This window comes from Dendrobium catenatum, unplaced genomic scaffold (genome assembly GCF_001605985.2).
Source record: "Dendrobium catenatum unplaced genomic scaffold, ASM160598v2 fragScaff_scaffold_695, whole genome shotgun sequence".
In the NCBI taxonomy this organism is placed as follows: domain Eukaryota; kingdom Viridiplantae; phylum Streptophyta; class Magnoliopsida; order Asparagales; family Orchidaceae; genus Dendrobium; species Dendrobium catenatum.
Genome location: NW_021319157.1, coordinates 17,502 through 34,509, shown reverse-complemented (window position 1 = coordinate 34,509; position 17,008 = coordinate 17,502). Strand labels below are relative to the sequence as shown.

Below are 17,008 nucleotides of genomic sequence, written 5' to 3'. Positions count from 1 at the left end.
TGCTTAGAAAAACGGATTTATACTAATTTTAGCCATTTTCTCTTTCTTTTATATACTTCTTTAGAAAATAAATAAATGATGAGAACTGAAATATTCATGGAAGTAAAATGGAGGCTAACCTACAAGAGGAGCAGGGCTGTCGCTTCCACCACCATTAACAAAAACTATCTGAAAGGGGTTGGAAGAAGAAAGTTCAGATGAAGATTATAAGAATAAATCAAATGTATCTCTCTTAAGTTCGAAAAAAAAAATCATAAATATATAACTGTGTGTAATATAAAATTTCTATGCTTAAAATATTGGCAATAATAGATTTACATGATCATGATCCTTCGCCATTAGCTTCAAAAAGGAAACCTGCAAGCCAGTATTAAAGAGTTTATCAGCCAACAAGCACGTTTTTAGATATTTGCTTAGATTGAAGGAAAGTGAAGAAAATGAAGTAAAATCATCCTTATAATTAATTTATATTATGATTATTATCATGAATTTACCTACAGCCATTGAGCTTTTCAGGCTCCAAGCACAATCTAAGGCTTCATTTGGGACGATTTTTTTATCGATTCTTAAAGAAACTTTTGAATACAAAATTTTTAACTTTGTACTTAAAAAATTATTTTAAGAAGCAATAAGAATGCCGTCCCAAACGAAGCCTAAGTAGTATAAACAAGCTTAATTGTTACCTCATTAAGGAAGACGAAAAGAAGAACTGCAACGTGCAAAGGCCTGGAAGCCATTATCTCCCCCCAGTTAGACAGACGCAAGAGAAAGAGATGGAGATAGAGCAGCGGTCACTCTTCCTTTAATAGAAGAGTAAGAGCTAGCTGAATCACGTACTGTGGAGAATAGCGGAGAAGTAAATGATTGTGAAGTGGGGGAACTTAGAGACGAGCATGAGCTCTATCATTATTTATCTAGTTATAACAGGCTAGCCAAAGGGTCTGATGCCAAGGGACAGAGAGTGGTGTGGACTATGGTCATAGAGCTGAGCTGGATTCACGATCTATTTTCTAAGTACGGCAGGCAATAAATTAATCAAGCACAGGCAATTTACTCAACTGGAGTACTGCTGCACGCCAAAACAAGTAAATAAATTGTATTAAAATCTGAAGGGTTGTGAGGATATTTTGGGTGATCGATGCTCATGATTCTCTTCAATCTAAATTTCTGTAGTCCGGTATTTTTTCAAATATAGCCAATAACGGTAATATTGAGGAAGCAAATATACATATATATGTAAGAAGTAAAATCTCTTTTAACTACTAGAACAATTCAACGGTCAAATATTCAAGTCACAGCTCATGAGAGAAAGGGGAATCGGACCAGGCGTGCCCATCTCCTCCGAGAAAGAAAGAAGGTATTGAGTCTTTTTTATGAGCTGTAACTTGAAGAGAAGTGTAGCAGATTCTCTTTTCCTTTCACAGTTGGAGGCTTAAATGTCAATGATATACGATTAAAAGATGGGTTTGGACCGATTATCTCTCTCTCTCTCTCTCTCTAGATTTAACAGAAAAAATTATACATTTATGTATGATATAAAATTTTTATTTTTATTTTATATTTTTATATATTTTTTGAAAAGTTTGCCCACTTTATTTTTAAATTTTGAGATAAATTCTTTCATAATCTCTTCTTTGAATTAAAGAGTTATCCAAAATATACTGGCCACACCTTTTGCTCATAATGTAGATCAATTTAAAAAAAAAAACATTTTGTAGAAAACCCTATAAATATGCATAATTTCTTTGTACAAATCTCACAATAAAAAATTAGATTATATATTTATCATAAAATCTTCATCTTTCTCCCACTACGTGGGGTCGGCTATTTGAATCATTTTTCTCCATTGTGTCATATTAAAAATCAATTCCATGAGCATTAAAATCATGTATCAAAGACTTAAAAATAATAAAATAAAAGCCAATGCCAATATGATTATGATGGAATACCTTTCAAGCTGCTCCATTATAATGCGGAGTTCATTATTTCTCAAGAAATTCCTGAGAAAAAATGATCATCAAGAGTTCCTTCAGATTAGCTGATATATATGTCTTGGTCCTGGTCTCAGATTTTCAGCACCAAATGATTCGATTACTTCTATAGGTCCTGTAAAAGAAATAACCAAAAAAAAAGTAAGTAAACTATGCAATAAGGATTGGCATCGCTATTTTACAAGAAAAAAGTGTATAGAATCAACAAAAGCCAGGACTGGAGTACAAATATGCTGGCAGAATATGATGCAAATTATAAGGTTTGGTTTGTCGTTCTTAGATGAACTTTGTAAGGCCTTAGTATTTTCTCTCTGAGTCAATAGAATAATGGACTTCAAATCAAAACAATCCACAATTTTTTTTGGTATTAACTCAGTCGATTTATCTCCTTATAATAGAATTATGCTTCTGCAAGTTTTTGTAACCAGTAATTATAATTGAATATCTTAGATCTAGTTGTACTGTGAATTTTACTATCAATATCTTACATTGTTCAATACTTACTGAATATGCAACAGGTTTTGGGTCATATTATTATGTTTATTCAATAATTGGTATATGAACTGCTTGCGATTAATGTGAATAGTGTAAATGTTAAAATAAACAGTTTAGTTTATATGTATGATCTTCGTGTCTCATCTTTTTTTTTTTTAGGAAAAATTTTAGGGCATAGCGCTTCTTGTTAAACCAACCTATACATCATGCCTACTCAACTGTATAACTGACAGTCGGCCATATACTTACGTTGTAGTTATTATCTCTCTCTCTCTCTCTCTCTCTCTCTCTCTCTCTCTCTCTCTCTCTCTCTCTCTATATATATATATATATATATATATATATTCCTTTGTATTGAACAGATAGTGAATGTAATACACAAATATTAGTTATTTTCATTTTCTCCAGATTAGTTCTCTGTGAATCCTTTCATGATATCAGAGCAGGTTTGAAGTCCTTAATTACTTTGTTTGGTGTACTTGTTCTATTGATCCAATGGCAAGTACAGAAGCTTCTTCTACTGTTGTTCCAGCGGCTACCTCCTCCACCACGGCTCTCCCTATTACCCCTCAGTTAAAATTTTTAATGGTCAATGTTAAATCAGTGCTAAATGTTCAACTTGAAGCCACCAACTATCCCATTTGGCACTCACAGGTCTAGAAGCTTTTCGGTGCCAATGGCTTTACCGAATATCTAGATGGCTCTCTATGCCAACCACCCAAACATCTTTTTGTTGATTCATTTACTATGAATCCTACCTACCTCTCGTGTCATCTCATTGATCAAAACTTAATTGCTGCCCTCTTCTTCTCTATTTCACAACCATTACTGACTTATGTCTTGAATCTTCAAACCTGTCATGAAATTTGATTTACCTTGGAATGTCAACTCCAGGCAACGAATTGCTTACAGCTCAAAAATGAACTGCATCAACTTAAGATGCAGGACAAGTTGATGTTCTAGTATCTATCAGACATCAAACAGAGAGTAGATGCTATTACAGCCGCCGGTTCACACATAGATCCTGAGGATGTCATCCTTTATACACTTAATTGATTACCCCCGGGATATAATTCTTTTAAAACGGCCATACGAACTAAGCTCCAGCCGATTAGTCTAGATGACCTGTATGCTTTATTATGTAGTGAAGAGGTTAATACCTCAACTGAGCAAGCTACTCAACAAACACCTGATTCGTCATTCGACCTTGTTGAATTCAGCGGGCAATCCGCGCTTCCGCGCGCGGGCGTTTCTCATCATCCCGTGGAGGTCATTCTTCGTCGAGAGGTGGTGGTCGACGACAATTTAACTCTCTCACATGTCAAATTTATGGAAAACAAGGTCACTCAGCCATCTCCTGCTGGCACAGGACCAATCTTTCCTATCAAATATCCGCAACAGACTTTGCTAGTTCAAGATGAAAAATCCTCCTCTGCAGACTGGTTTTTGGATTTAGGAGCTTCTTCACACCTCACTGTTGATTCTGCTCAACTACAAACTACTCAACCTTACTCTGGGACATCTCATGTTCAAGTTGGAGATGGTACCCAGCTTCCAATTGCCAACTAGGGTAAAGGCATTTTACCTATGCCTAGTTGTAAGCTTCACTTACCCCAAATACTTCATGTCCCTCGTCTCACTCAATCTCATTTTTGTATCTAGCCTACCTAAAGATAATGCTTGCTATATAGTATTTGAAAATACTGGTGTCACTCTCAAGGATTCCAAGACTCATCAAATCCTTCTTCGGTGACCGACTCAATATGGTTTGTATCCTATTAAGCTATCACCCGCATTTCGTTAGATGCACTATCCCACTGAAGCTACAACCCTTCTTACTACTCCCACAAGCTTCTCAACATGGCATAACCATCTTGGTCACCCGCGATTCTCCTCCAACAAAAGCTCTCCACGGTTCTCAAGTTTGCTCAACATGACAAGCCCTCATCCCATTGTGATTTGTGTGTTCGTGCAAAATGTCATCGTCTTCCTTTTACTTTAGCTTCTTCTAAAACTAATAAATGTTTAGAACTCCTACATGTATGGGGACCTTCCTCGATTTTATCAAATCAATATTATAAATACTATCTTTTGTTTGTGGATGACTTTACTCGCTTCTGTTGGGTATTCCCTTTAAAGCTCAAATCAGACGTGATTCTCACATTTAAACGTTTTAAATAGTTTGTCGAAACTCAATTTCAAACCCCTATTAAACAACTTCAAACTGATCATGGAGGCGAATTTGTTAATCAAAATTTCAAACAATAATTGAATCAATGTGGTATTGCTCACCGTTTGTCATGCCCTTATACACCTCAACAAAATGGTATTGCCGAGAGAAAACATCGTCACCTTCTCGAAACAATGTGTTCTTTACTGTTTGAAGCTAATGTACCTTCTCGATTTTGGGTTGAAACATTATTGACAGCAACTTATTTAATAAATCGGCTACCATCTAAAGCAACACCTCATTTCTCTCCTTATCAATGACTATATAACCACCCTCCTAATATAATAATCTACGAGTCTTTGGTTGCTTATGCTACCCATGGATACCTCCTCTACACCACCACAAACTTCAACCTCGCTCCTTGTCCTGCATTTTTCTCGGCTATACAAATGAGTCCAAGGGCTACAAATGCTTTGATCCTTTTACGAATTGTATTTATATTTCCCGCCATGTTACATTCGTTGAATCTTCATTTCCTTTTAAACAGGTCTCTTCTCCTCCCACAAATACTGAATTTTTCCTCATTTCCCATCTCCTCTAACTCTTGTACCAGCGTCACTCTCAAACTCAACAACTTCTCCTCCCACTACTTTTCCAAGACATCACACTTCCAACAATTCCGATCAGCAACCTACTATATTCTCTCCATACATTACTCCTACAACTTTATCAAATAATACACCATTAGCCATGTCTACCATCTCCGCCTCATCACCCCCCACCTCCACTTAAACATCACATGCTTACCCGATTTCAAACAGGGTATCTAAAACCCAAAGTCCTCATGGATCTTCATCACCAAGTCATTCCAACTTCCCCGTCCTCATATTTGGAAGCTACAAAGCATGCAGTTTGGCGCTCCGCCATGTCTAATGAATTCCAAGCACTTCAAAACTAAGGCACTTGGTCTCTTGTGCCACAAGCACCGAATTAAAATGTATTATTTGGTTGCAAATGGATTTACAAGACCAAACTCAATCCAGATGACTCGTTTGCACGCTACAAAGCTCGATTGGTGGCACAAGGATTTAAGCAGGAATTTGGCCATGATTACAAAGATATCTTTAGCCCAGTGGTCATATTTCCTACTATTTGACTTTTACTTATTCTTGCTACTCACTTCAAATGGCCGGTTTTATATCTTGATATCTCAAACTGGATGAAGTGTTTCACATGAAACAGCCGTCGGGATTTATAGATCAACAATATCCTTCTTATGTTTTCCAACTACATAAGTTCATTTATGGGCTCAAACAGTCCCCACGACAGTGGTTCTCCACACTCTCCTCCCACCTATTGCAATATGGCTTTCTAACAAGCAAAGAGGATCCATCCTTTCTGATATTTTATAAAGGAAATATTTCTTTATATCTGATTGTATATGTTTATGATGTGCTGTTTACTGGCAACAACACTACCAAACTAAACAAGCTTCTTGAAAACCTAAGCTGTCAATTTCACATGAGAAACTTGGGCGTTGTTTCTCATTTTCTAGGCATTCACATTCAAACCATTGATCAAGGCATGCGGATTGATCAATCCCGATATATTTCAGAACTGCTCATCAAAGCTGGCATAACACATTGTAAACGAGTGCTTAGCCCACAAACTCCCAAGTCCATCATCTTCAGACAAACCTTTTTCACAACCAGAACACTATCAGAAATTAATTGGTTCAATATCTAACCATTAGTCGGCCAGATATTGCATTTGCAGTTAATTATTTATGTTAGCATATGCACAGTCTAACCAACACACATTTTCAGTTACTTAAAAGAGTCTTCAAATGTCTAAAGGTACCATCGGATGCTTTCTTCCTATTCACAAGTCCTCTCTACAGCTCTCAGCCTATGCCAACTCAGATTGGGCGGCTGATTCGATTGATCATCGCTAAGTTACTAGATTTTGTACTTTTATTGGTAGCAACTTGCTATCTTGGTATGTCAAAAAGCAACCCACGGTTGCATGATCATCAACCGAAGCAGAATACAAGGCGCTGGCTATTGTTGCAAGCGAACTTATGTGGCTATGCCTTCTACTTGATGATTTTCAGATATCCAACAATTCTCCTACTTCTGTTTATTGCGATAATACTTTAGCAATTGCATTGGCTAATAATCAAAATTTTCATGGTCGAACCAAGCACATCGAAGTGGACTATCACTTCATTTGGGACTGCATCACGGCTAAGCATCTTATCGTCCACCACATTGCATCACAGGACTAGCCGGCAGACATCCTTACAAAGCCACTTACCTACAGGCTTCAATGATCTTAGAAGCAAGTTAACAATTTAACCTGAATTGTTAACTTGAGGGGAGGGGGGAGGAGGTGGTTAAACCAACCTATACAGCACCTCCACTACCTATTGCATTAACTACCTACTCAACTGTATTACTGACAGTCGGCCATATACCCATTATCACATAGCAGTTATTATACATTGTTTTCTATTTGTGTGTGTGTGTGTATATATATATATATTCATGTATTGAACAGATATAGTAAATGTAATACACAAATACTAATTATCTTCATTTTCTCCATATTAGTTCTCTGTGAATCCTTTCACTTCTCATTAATTAAAAAAAATTGCATGTGAGGTAGCAATTACTTGTGTAAAAGAAAAATTGCATGAAGTTGCAACCCAAAAAAAGCAGCAAAAATAACTACACATTAATATAAGAAAAACGAGAGAACACAAAAAATGGACTCATAATTGGTTAATGAACATCAGCATGAGCAAAACTTCCACAGGAAATAATAGAGCTTTGGTTGCCAGGGATGACCTTCCAAGTCATGAGAGCTGGTTGCCAAGACGACCAAACAAGTGATGAAATCAATGATTCACTATTCATCATCGTCCATAAAAAGGCCAATAAATGGAAAAGCACCATAGCTAAAGGTCATATCAGCTCAAAATAGTAGCCACAAAAAGCAGAATAGGACATAGCCACAACAAGTCAAAGAACTTTAAGTTAAGGATGCAAGAAAAACCAGCAGCAAGAGTAATTGCAGAATCATCCACATCCCAACCAAAATGATATCAGACATCATAATCAAGCCAGCAAAGTAAAAAGACAAGACAGTGGAGAACCAACATCGGCCAACACCCTCCAATAAAATCAACCTCACTTAATAAAATGGTTAATGTTATGAAAGGAACTACACTTAGCAATTTTAGTCAGAATAGCATTCTTAATAAGAAGGCAAACAATCTAGTAGCAATTAATGTTGCCAACAAATTTCCTTTTATTATTATTTTTTTTTGTTGTATTTGGTTGGTCGGGTGTTTTATTTTGGAGATATTTTGAGCATTCCATAATAAGGTTTTAGATACTACACTTTACTGAGCCTATTTACTCTTTTAATTACACTATATAGTTGTGGTTTTCTATTTGATTTATATAGGTTTTTTTATATTTGATTATCTTTTATGTGCTTTTATCTGTTGGTTTTTTTTTTTTGTCTTTGCAGGTATTTTATTCAAGGGATAACATTTAAATTGACTTGCTTAATGGATTGGCGCTGATTTGGGTCTTTGGATTATATTTGAGGAGCTGTTGGACAATTGGAGATATGGATTTATCTTTGGCTTTTACAAGGAGACACATTATACATATTGGATTTATATCAACTTATTAAGGATTGTTGCTGACTATGGATTTTTGGATAGGAGTGTATTTGAGGAGCTGTAGAAGATTTGGCCTTATGGTTCCTATGGATGATTGTTCTTTTGAAGATTTTGGGAATTTTTTTGGTTTTGATGTTCTTGTTGGTTCTTTGTATCTTAGGTTATTTGAGGTGTTGTAATGTCTCCCAATATATAAAGCTAAGATAAAATCCAAAACTTGATGTAAGTTAGGCCTAAATAAGAAAGTGTTTAAACAAGGCAACAGAGAATAAATGATGCAGAAGGAGAAGTCAGACTCAAAGAAGAGGTGATTATGGCTCTCCTCAACTTGAGAGCAAATAACACATGTAAGAGATACTTGCAAATTGCGCTTAGAGAGAATGTTAGAAGTTTTTAAACCCTTTATCACAACCATCCTGGCATGACAAGAGAAACAGACGGCAAACTTTCTATGTCAAATAAAAGAACTTCAGTCTACATGTGGTAAGTCGGCAAAAAAATGAAGCATAAAAAGTCCTAAAGGGCGAGTAAAGAACCCCGTCTGATGAGATGTAGGAATCCGACAGAGAAGTAATGGTGATAGTAGAAACAGCAGACGTTACAGAGAAAGAAAAACTTTCATGCAAATTTCAACGGCCAGGGAGAACTAGGTCTCCCATAGTGTATGACTGAAAATTTACCTAGTAGTATAATCGAGCAACTCGATTAATGCCCTGCCACAACACCAGGGGTCCCAAATGAGGGAGAGAGGGCTGTTGGGATATATAATGAAAGAAATATTTCTCTTATTATTCCCAAAAATGGCACAAATATACTTCCACAACTTTGAAGCTAGTTGAGGCGGGAGTTTCCAAAGAGATGAGTATTATGCCTAACAGTGAGACAACATGCATTGGTCATTGAGAATGCACCATATAAGAGAACAACATAATCCATAATATAAGGATTTTATGTTAGGAATCCCCAAACCACCATATAACTTTGGCTGACATACAAACTTCTAAGAAATTATATGATTTTTTCTCGAATTTGCATCACTATGAAATAGAAACTTAGAGTAGACTTTGTTAATGAATTTACATTCATATTTGGGAAGATATAGTCCTCTAATCCAGTAAAAAATAGTATAGAAGACAACGAACTTGAGAAATTGAAGTCTATATGCAAAAAAAGAAACTTTAATCTACAGAAAATAAGAAGATCAAAACTTTTATTTAAGAGAGGTTGGAAATCAGAGTTGGTAAGTCTTTTAGGAGAAATAGGCAGGCTAAGATATTTCAAAGCATTATGAGCAAGAGAAATATTCAAAGTATTGCATATATCAATAACATATGTAAAACCATTGGAAAAAATAGCCAAGCTTTTGCTATAATTATTAAAGAGGCTAGAACAAAGTGCAAACTATTCAAAAATATCCTTTAATCTCTCAACATTTTGAAGATAGGCTTTCCCAAAGACAAGCGCATCATTAGCATAAAGAATGTGAGATATTTTATTCCCTCCAGTAGCCATGCTTCAAAAGGAGAAACTAAAGATTCATCATCTAATATATTAGAAAAGCCATCCATGACAATACAGAATAAACAAGAGGATAAAGAGCAACCCTAACGAAGACCAGAAGTGGAGTGAAAAAAAACTTCCAACATTAAAAAAAAAAGACCTTCCAACACACCAATGAGGCAAACATATAAAAATACATCCTCAACCCAACCTTTAATCCAGGATTGAAAAGTTTAGAAAAACCTTTTTGTACTATCTTGAATAAGAGAAAATCTCTAGATACAGTATAAAACACTACAGGAAAATTAGCTATTTGCGGAGGCCAAATCCGCCGCAAAATCAGAGAAATCCATTGCAAATCTTGTTTTGCGACAGATATGCAACGGATACGATTCTGATGCTAAAATGAGTGTCACAAACATAGTTGCGACGGAAAAAATTTGTCGCAATTTTTTTGCGGCGGACTTGTGACAGAAAAAAACGACGACTTTGTTTTTGTGATCCGCCACAGATTCCATCACAAATTGGGGTGGATTTGCAGCGGATGATTCGACGCAACTTGTGATGGATAGGCGCTTCATAAACGTCGATATCAGAATGTTGCTCAATATTTGCGGTGGAATTTTCGTTGTAAATCCGCCACAAACTTGTAGCATAACAAAAAAAAAAACTCCTACAATCATTATTTGGGCTTTCAAACATTCACAATCCAAGCAATTATAAAAAAATAGTTGTTCAAAGCAAATATAATCAAAAGAGTATTATGCAAGTTGAGTAAATTAATGAACTACTTTATATAAACTATTGTGTGTATAATAACATGTAAAAAAAATTACTAGTTAATTCACATATACCTCATAACTATTAATCATTAGATGATTCACTTTCATCTGACGATGTTAAATCCTCACTACTAACATCTTCAATGTTCTTCTCAATGTCCAAGTCTAACTCCTCTAACAACAACTCGGTCTCATTAGCTGCAAGTTGATCATCTACATCATTAGCGGGCTTTGTAAAGTTCTGCATGCACTCTTCTTGATGTGCTGTTGGTATTGATGCAATATTCTCAATGACCCCCTAGGTTGCCAGCAGTAATCTTAGAGCTACGCCAAGCTGCTCTGTTTTGTTAGAAAGGAAACGTCTTTCTTCCTGGCTGATGTGCTGCACAAACTTTCTTTCGGGCTGCCAGCAGTGCTCCTAGAGCTACGCCAAGCTGCTCTGTTTTGCTTTTCACATCCTCCTTTTTCTCCTTCATCTGCCTCATCATATCACCCATGGAAAGTTTCCTAACCTCTACCTTTCTTTGCATATCATCCAATTCATTAAACTGTTGCAGATACTTATGCTGAACAGTTCATCAGATTGCCGTGCCGCTAACCCGCGAATTAATCAACTAAAGCTCAGAATCGAACCAATTACAAGCGGGCATGAAACAAAAGAATCGACCTAAATCACAAGCAAAGTTTAAATGAGATACTCAAGAGAACCAAAAGCAAACGAAATCCTAGAAAGGAAACGTCTTTTTTTTTTTAATATCATCTTGTGAGGCCGTAACCATCCAATTCATTCATTTCACTAAATCCAGTTCCAAGAACCCAAAAAAAAGTACATAAAACAAAGCGATCAAAATGCAAAAAAAATAATAGCGTTAGGCCAATATAGAAATCGTAGGAGCGGAATCCTACCACGATAACCAACTCAAGCCACTTTGTGAGGTATTATTTTTGCTCTTTTTCGGTTTTTCCTTCCTGAGGCCGACGATAAACTCAAAAACCTGGCTATCTGCTGCTGCAGCTCTTGAGAAAGCTCTCTTCTTCTTCCCTGGATTGGGAACTCCTTGAAATCCTTCTTGCAGGTTTGATCTTCCGACAATCCACTACATCAGCAACCCTAACGAAGATCAAAAGTGGAGCTAAAAAAAATTCCAACATTAAAAAAAAAAAGACCTTCCAACACACCAATGAGGCAAACAGAGAAAAATACATCCTCAATTTAACCTTTAATCCAGGATATGAAAAGTTTAGAAAAATCTTTTTGTACTAGCTTGTATAAGAGAAAATCTCTAGATACAGTATAAAACACTACAGGAAAATCAGCTATTTGCGGAGGCCAAATCCGCCGCAAAATCAGAGAAATCCATCGCAAATCTTGTTTTGCGGCAAATTTGTAACGGATATGATCATGATGCTAAAATGAGTGTCACAAACATAGTTGCGACGGAAAAAATCTGTCGCAAATTTTTTGCGGCGGACTTGTGATAGAATAAAACGACGGCTTTGTTTTTGTGATTCGCCGCATATTCCATCACAAATTGGGGAGGATTTGCGGCGGATAATTTGACGCAATTTTTGATGGAGAGGCCCTTCATAAACGTCGATACCATAATGTTGTCTCGATATTTGCGGTGGAATTTTCGTTGTAAATCCTTCGCAAACTTGTAGCATAACAAGAAAAAACTCCTACAATAATTATTTGGGCTTTCCAACATTCACAATCCAAACAATTATAAAAAAATAGTTGTGCAAAGCAAATATAATCAAAAGAGTATTATGCAAGTTGAGTAAATTAATGAACTACTGTATATAAACTATTGTGTGTATAATAACATGTAAAAAAAATTACTAGTTAATTCACATTTACCTCATAACTATTAATCATTAGATGATTCACTTTCATCTGACGATGTCAAATCCTTACTACTAACATCATCAATGTTCTTCTCAATGTCCAAGTCTACCTCCTCTAACAGCAACTTGGTCTCATTAGCTGCAAGTTGATCATCTACATCATTAGCAGGCTTTGTAAAGTTCTACATGCACTCTTCTTGATGTGCTGCTGGTATTGATGCAATATTCTCAATGATCCCCTAGGTTGCCAGCAGTAATCTTAGAGCTACGCCAAGCTGCTCTGTTTTGCTTAGAAAGGAAACGTCTTTCTTTCTGGCTGATGTGCTGCACAAACTTTCTTTCGGGCTGCCAGCAGTGATCCTAGAGCTACGCCAAGCTGCTCTGTTTTGCTTTTCACATCCTCCTTTGTCTCCTTCATCTGCCTCATCATATCACCCATGGAAAGTTTCCTAACCTCTACCTTTCTTTGCATATCATCCAATTCATTAAACTGTTGCAGATACTTATGCTGAACAGTTCATCAGATTGCCGTGCCGCTAACCCGCGAATTAATCAACTAAAGCTCAGAATCGAACCAATTACAAGCGGGCATGAAACAAAAGAATCGACCTAAATCACAAGCAAAGTTTAAATGAGATACTCAAGAGAACCAAAAGCAAACGAAATCCTAGAAAGGAAACGTCTTTTTTTTTTAATATCATCTTGTGAGGCCGTAACCATCCAATTCATTCATTTCACTAAATCCAGTTCCAAGAACCCAAAAAAAAGTACATAAAACAAAGCGATCAAAATGCAAAAAAAATAATAGCGTTAGGCCAATATAGAAATCGTAGGAGCGGAATCCTACCACGATAACCAACTCAAGCCACTTTGTGAGGTATTATTTTTGCTCTTTTTCGGTTTTTCCTTCCTGAGGCCGACGATGAACTCAAAAACCTGGCTAGCTGCTGCTGCAGCTCTTCCAACTCGATAACCTTAGGGTTCCCGCAGCCAATAATCACCTCCCCGAGCATGGAATCGCCCTCGGTTTCCTCCATTTATCCGATTTCTGAGTCTAACACGCGATCAGCATGGTGTCCATCGTCAGATTTCATCTCACAGAGAACATGAGCAGTAGCGAGACTGAGCGAGGCCGACGCTCACCGGCCGGTGATGGACGCGTAGGGATACCGGAACAGCAGAGACACCGGCAGATGCAGTAACACAGTAATATTTGTACGAGCGCGGTAACGAGTTTAGCTCCTCGGATTCTTTGCAAAGGGAGTTGGAACTGCGAAATTGCCGATTAATCGCATTTAACCGTTTATTCTAATAATTATTAATTTCAACGATTTATGGGTCTTAGTTTAATTTTAAAAATTTTTAATGTGTTAAATTTAAAACAGTCGCCTACTATTTATATAAAATTATTTTAATCTCAAAATATAATATTATTTTAATTTACTTTTTCAATTATATAAAATTAATTCAAAATTTTTCTTTTAAATTAAATTGTAATCAATTTTATATCACAATTATAATATGAGTGATTATTTATGATTAATTTTATATAGTAGTGGGACTGAAATGGAACATAAGATACTATGAGATTAAATTGATCGTACATAGATAGCCTCAGGACTATTTTGAAAATTTTTTAAATTTTAATATATATAGTACATTAAATTATATGTCAATCAAATGATTTTTAGTTGCTATTTTTTTATCTTTTTATCAAAATATATTTTAAAGTAGTACATTATCATGCAAGACATATGATAGGATAACCTTCTAAATATGCCATATGTATCAGAGAATCTTCTGTGTTAAATGAAAATCATCATGATTTGTATGACAAATATAAAGGCATCCCATCATATTTTATTCTTAGATCTTCTCATATTAAAATGCTAAGTATTGATTTTATGGTCCTCCTTGTGACTATCAAGACATTATCACCTCATTTGCTTGACGACCATTCAGGATGATCATAGTCCCCACAAAAATTATCATATGCCAATTATTTTTAAGGTGGCACTCATGACTCAACAATTTGGTATATTCTTTTAACCGGGAATGCCCTTTTATCGCAACCCATGTCATTTGCAGCTACAAATAGATTGCACTTGTGATTTTAAATGTCGATCTCATCCCATTGAAGGAGATGCAACCAAACTCATATGAATCAAAGAACCAATGACTTCTTATATATACATTAATGAATGCACATAAAAAATAATATGCCGTACATATCAGCAAAAATGTAGACATGATTTTATTGGATAAAGCAACATGTTAATCTATTAAATTTTGGTGCTTTTTATGTTAATCCATCTAATGGGAACCTTTCGTAGTGTTGGATCATACCTCAAGATGCCCATATCTATTAAGGACTTCTTCCACTAGATGACACCTACCCATGTTAATCTCCAAATTGTCACTCCACCCATTGGGTCAATAGTTCCCCACTAATAACTATTGCCCCAATGTGACTCCAATTCCTCTAATGTTAGAAATTTTTTAGCTGTGTTGGACGCATATCAAGAAAGCTCGAATGACTTGAGGCCCCTTTCTTTAGTTAAAATGGCCAAGTAGTTCCTATGGCATCCAACTCAACTCCTACATTCTTTCATAGGTAATTTCCCTAGTTAGCTCTAAGGTAGTTGCTCAACTAACTATTTTTTATTCTTTCAAACTTGGATGATAAGCTTTTTATCATACGACAAACATTGGCATAATCCTTACTGTGGAAACCCACTTCTTGGTTTCTGAGTGGTTCTTGATCGAGAGGGAAAGAAACAGAGACAGAGGAAAAAATGTGTAAAAATATATTTCCAATCTTGTCTAATTAGTACAGAGACCTATCTATATATATAACTCACTAGGCTGTCCGCCTGGAGGTCTATGCAAAGCTAATTACAGTAATGCCATAAAGTAAATACACATGATGTATATTAGGTACAGTTCTCTAGCATCCCCCTTCAAACTAATGGATCTTGTATGACACTTAGTTTGAGACGAAGAGTATGAAATCGAGGAGTTGAGAGAGGTTTAGTTCTCTAACACTTACCAACCTCCATTAATGCATGTTCATGGATACTTCAATCAATCAAAATTAACTTATCCTTAAATGTTTATATCCATCTTCATTAGTTTATCAAACATTGCTCCTAAGACTTCGAAGCTGCTAAGGGGATTTCTCATCCATTTGACTTGTTATATCATACCACTACCTTTGTTATTATTGGCTAATCACTTACAGTAGTTCTTCATCTAATGGTAATATCATTAGTTCTCGATCTTTGTAGACTCCTACTCCTCTTTAGTGCTTTTTTGTCTAGTATAAGGGAGTGACATTATTTGTTTGTATCACAAACTTCAGATCAATGATCATACTCCCATCATTAAAGGAGATGACAATAGTGTCATCACATTATTAAAAAATCAATGATAATGTTATTGATAAACCATAATACCAACTCAATGGCGTCAAATTAGGTGTTATTATAACTCCATCCATTGACTCTCCTCCAGTTGTGACTTCATTCTCGCCAAAATTATATTTTTTGTATCTAGCTTCACATCTTTCTCACCAAGCAGAAAGGATCTAAGTTGTTATTATTCTTTTTTGAATATTTGAATAAATTGATAAACAAATGTTTTGCTAGAATAGTGTGAGCATGAATATCATTTTAAATGTTTATGCACGATGCTCCATAATTTAATTTGGAAGAATTATTCTTTTATCTTTTAATATATAACAATCAAAATTACATGAATATTAACATAAATAAAACTATCGATCAAAACAACAATATATATGTATCCTTAAAAATTATGTACACTACTTAGAATCTATATAATTATATCATAACTACTATGTCATGAGTATACAAGAATAGCTAAAATAACAATAACATGAATTTGAAGTATCCTGATCAATTTCACACCCATGTTCTCTTGCATTGACATGAAATCATTATACCACACTCAAGAGCCCACCAAGTAACCAGATTCTACAACAAATGAGCAATATATATGTCACTAGACAAATCGTAGATGTAACATTTATATAATCTTGAATTAATGCAAAAAATAGTAAAACTCAAATGTGGTAATAATAAGCATTAGAATAGTCAGTAGACAATAAACCAATACGATAGAGAAATCAATACAATAATACAAAGAAGAAACAACAAAATTTATAACTCAACAATCCACTAAATTGGTATAGAGTCTAATTCAATAAAACAATGAAATTGTATCAATGTAGAAAAACTATATAAAGGTGACAATAACAATGTATTCCATGCTCCATAAGTCATTCCATATCAGCATCAATTCAATATATAAATTATGAGTTCAATATATCTAGTATCTAGCATGCTAAGTATATATATATCACATGCTTTTGTATTAATGAATCAAAAACAATATCAATAATAGTATGAGAAGTATAGTTTATGTATCAATATTGCTAGTTGTAGTAACAATAGTGCATTACAGTTTGAAAAGAAGAAGAAGAAGAAAAAAAAAAGTAGTGCAGTAC

General features: G+C 35.4%; 1 non-coding gene across 1 annotated transcript in view; it reads right to left on the bottom strand.

Annotated features, from left to right (window-relative positions):
* The window catches only part of LOC110108273, a 15,461-nt gene extending 1,703 nt beyond the window's left edge, over nt 1–13,758 (bottom strand). The window contains exons 1-5 of the transcript XR_003701132.1: nt 13,328–13,758; nt 12,494–13,089; nt 1,950–2,106; nt 319–357; nt 120–168 (exon numbers count right to left, since the gene is read on the bottom strand). This is a non-coding gene — a transcript (uncharacterized LOC110108273). The remainder of the gene's footprint in view (nt 1–119; nt 169–318; nt 358–1,949; nt 2,107–12,493; nt 13,090–13,327) is intronic.
* Nucleotides 13,759–17,008: the final 3,250 nt, after the last annotated feature.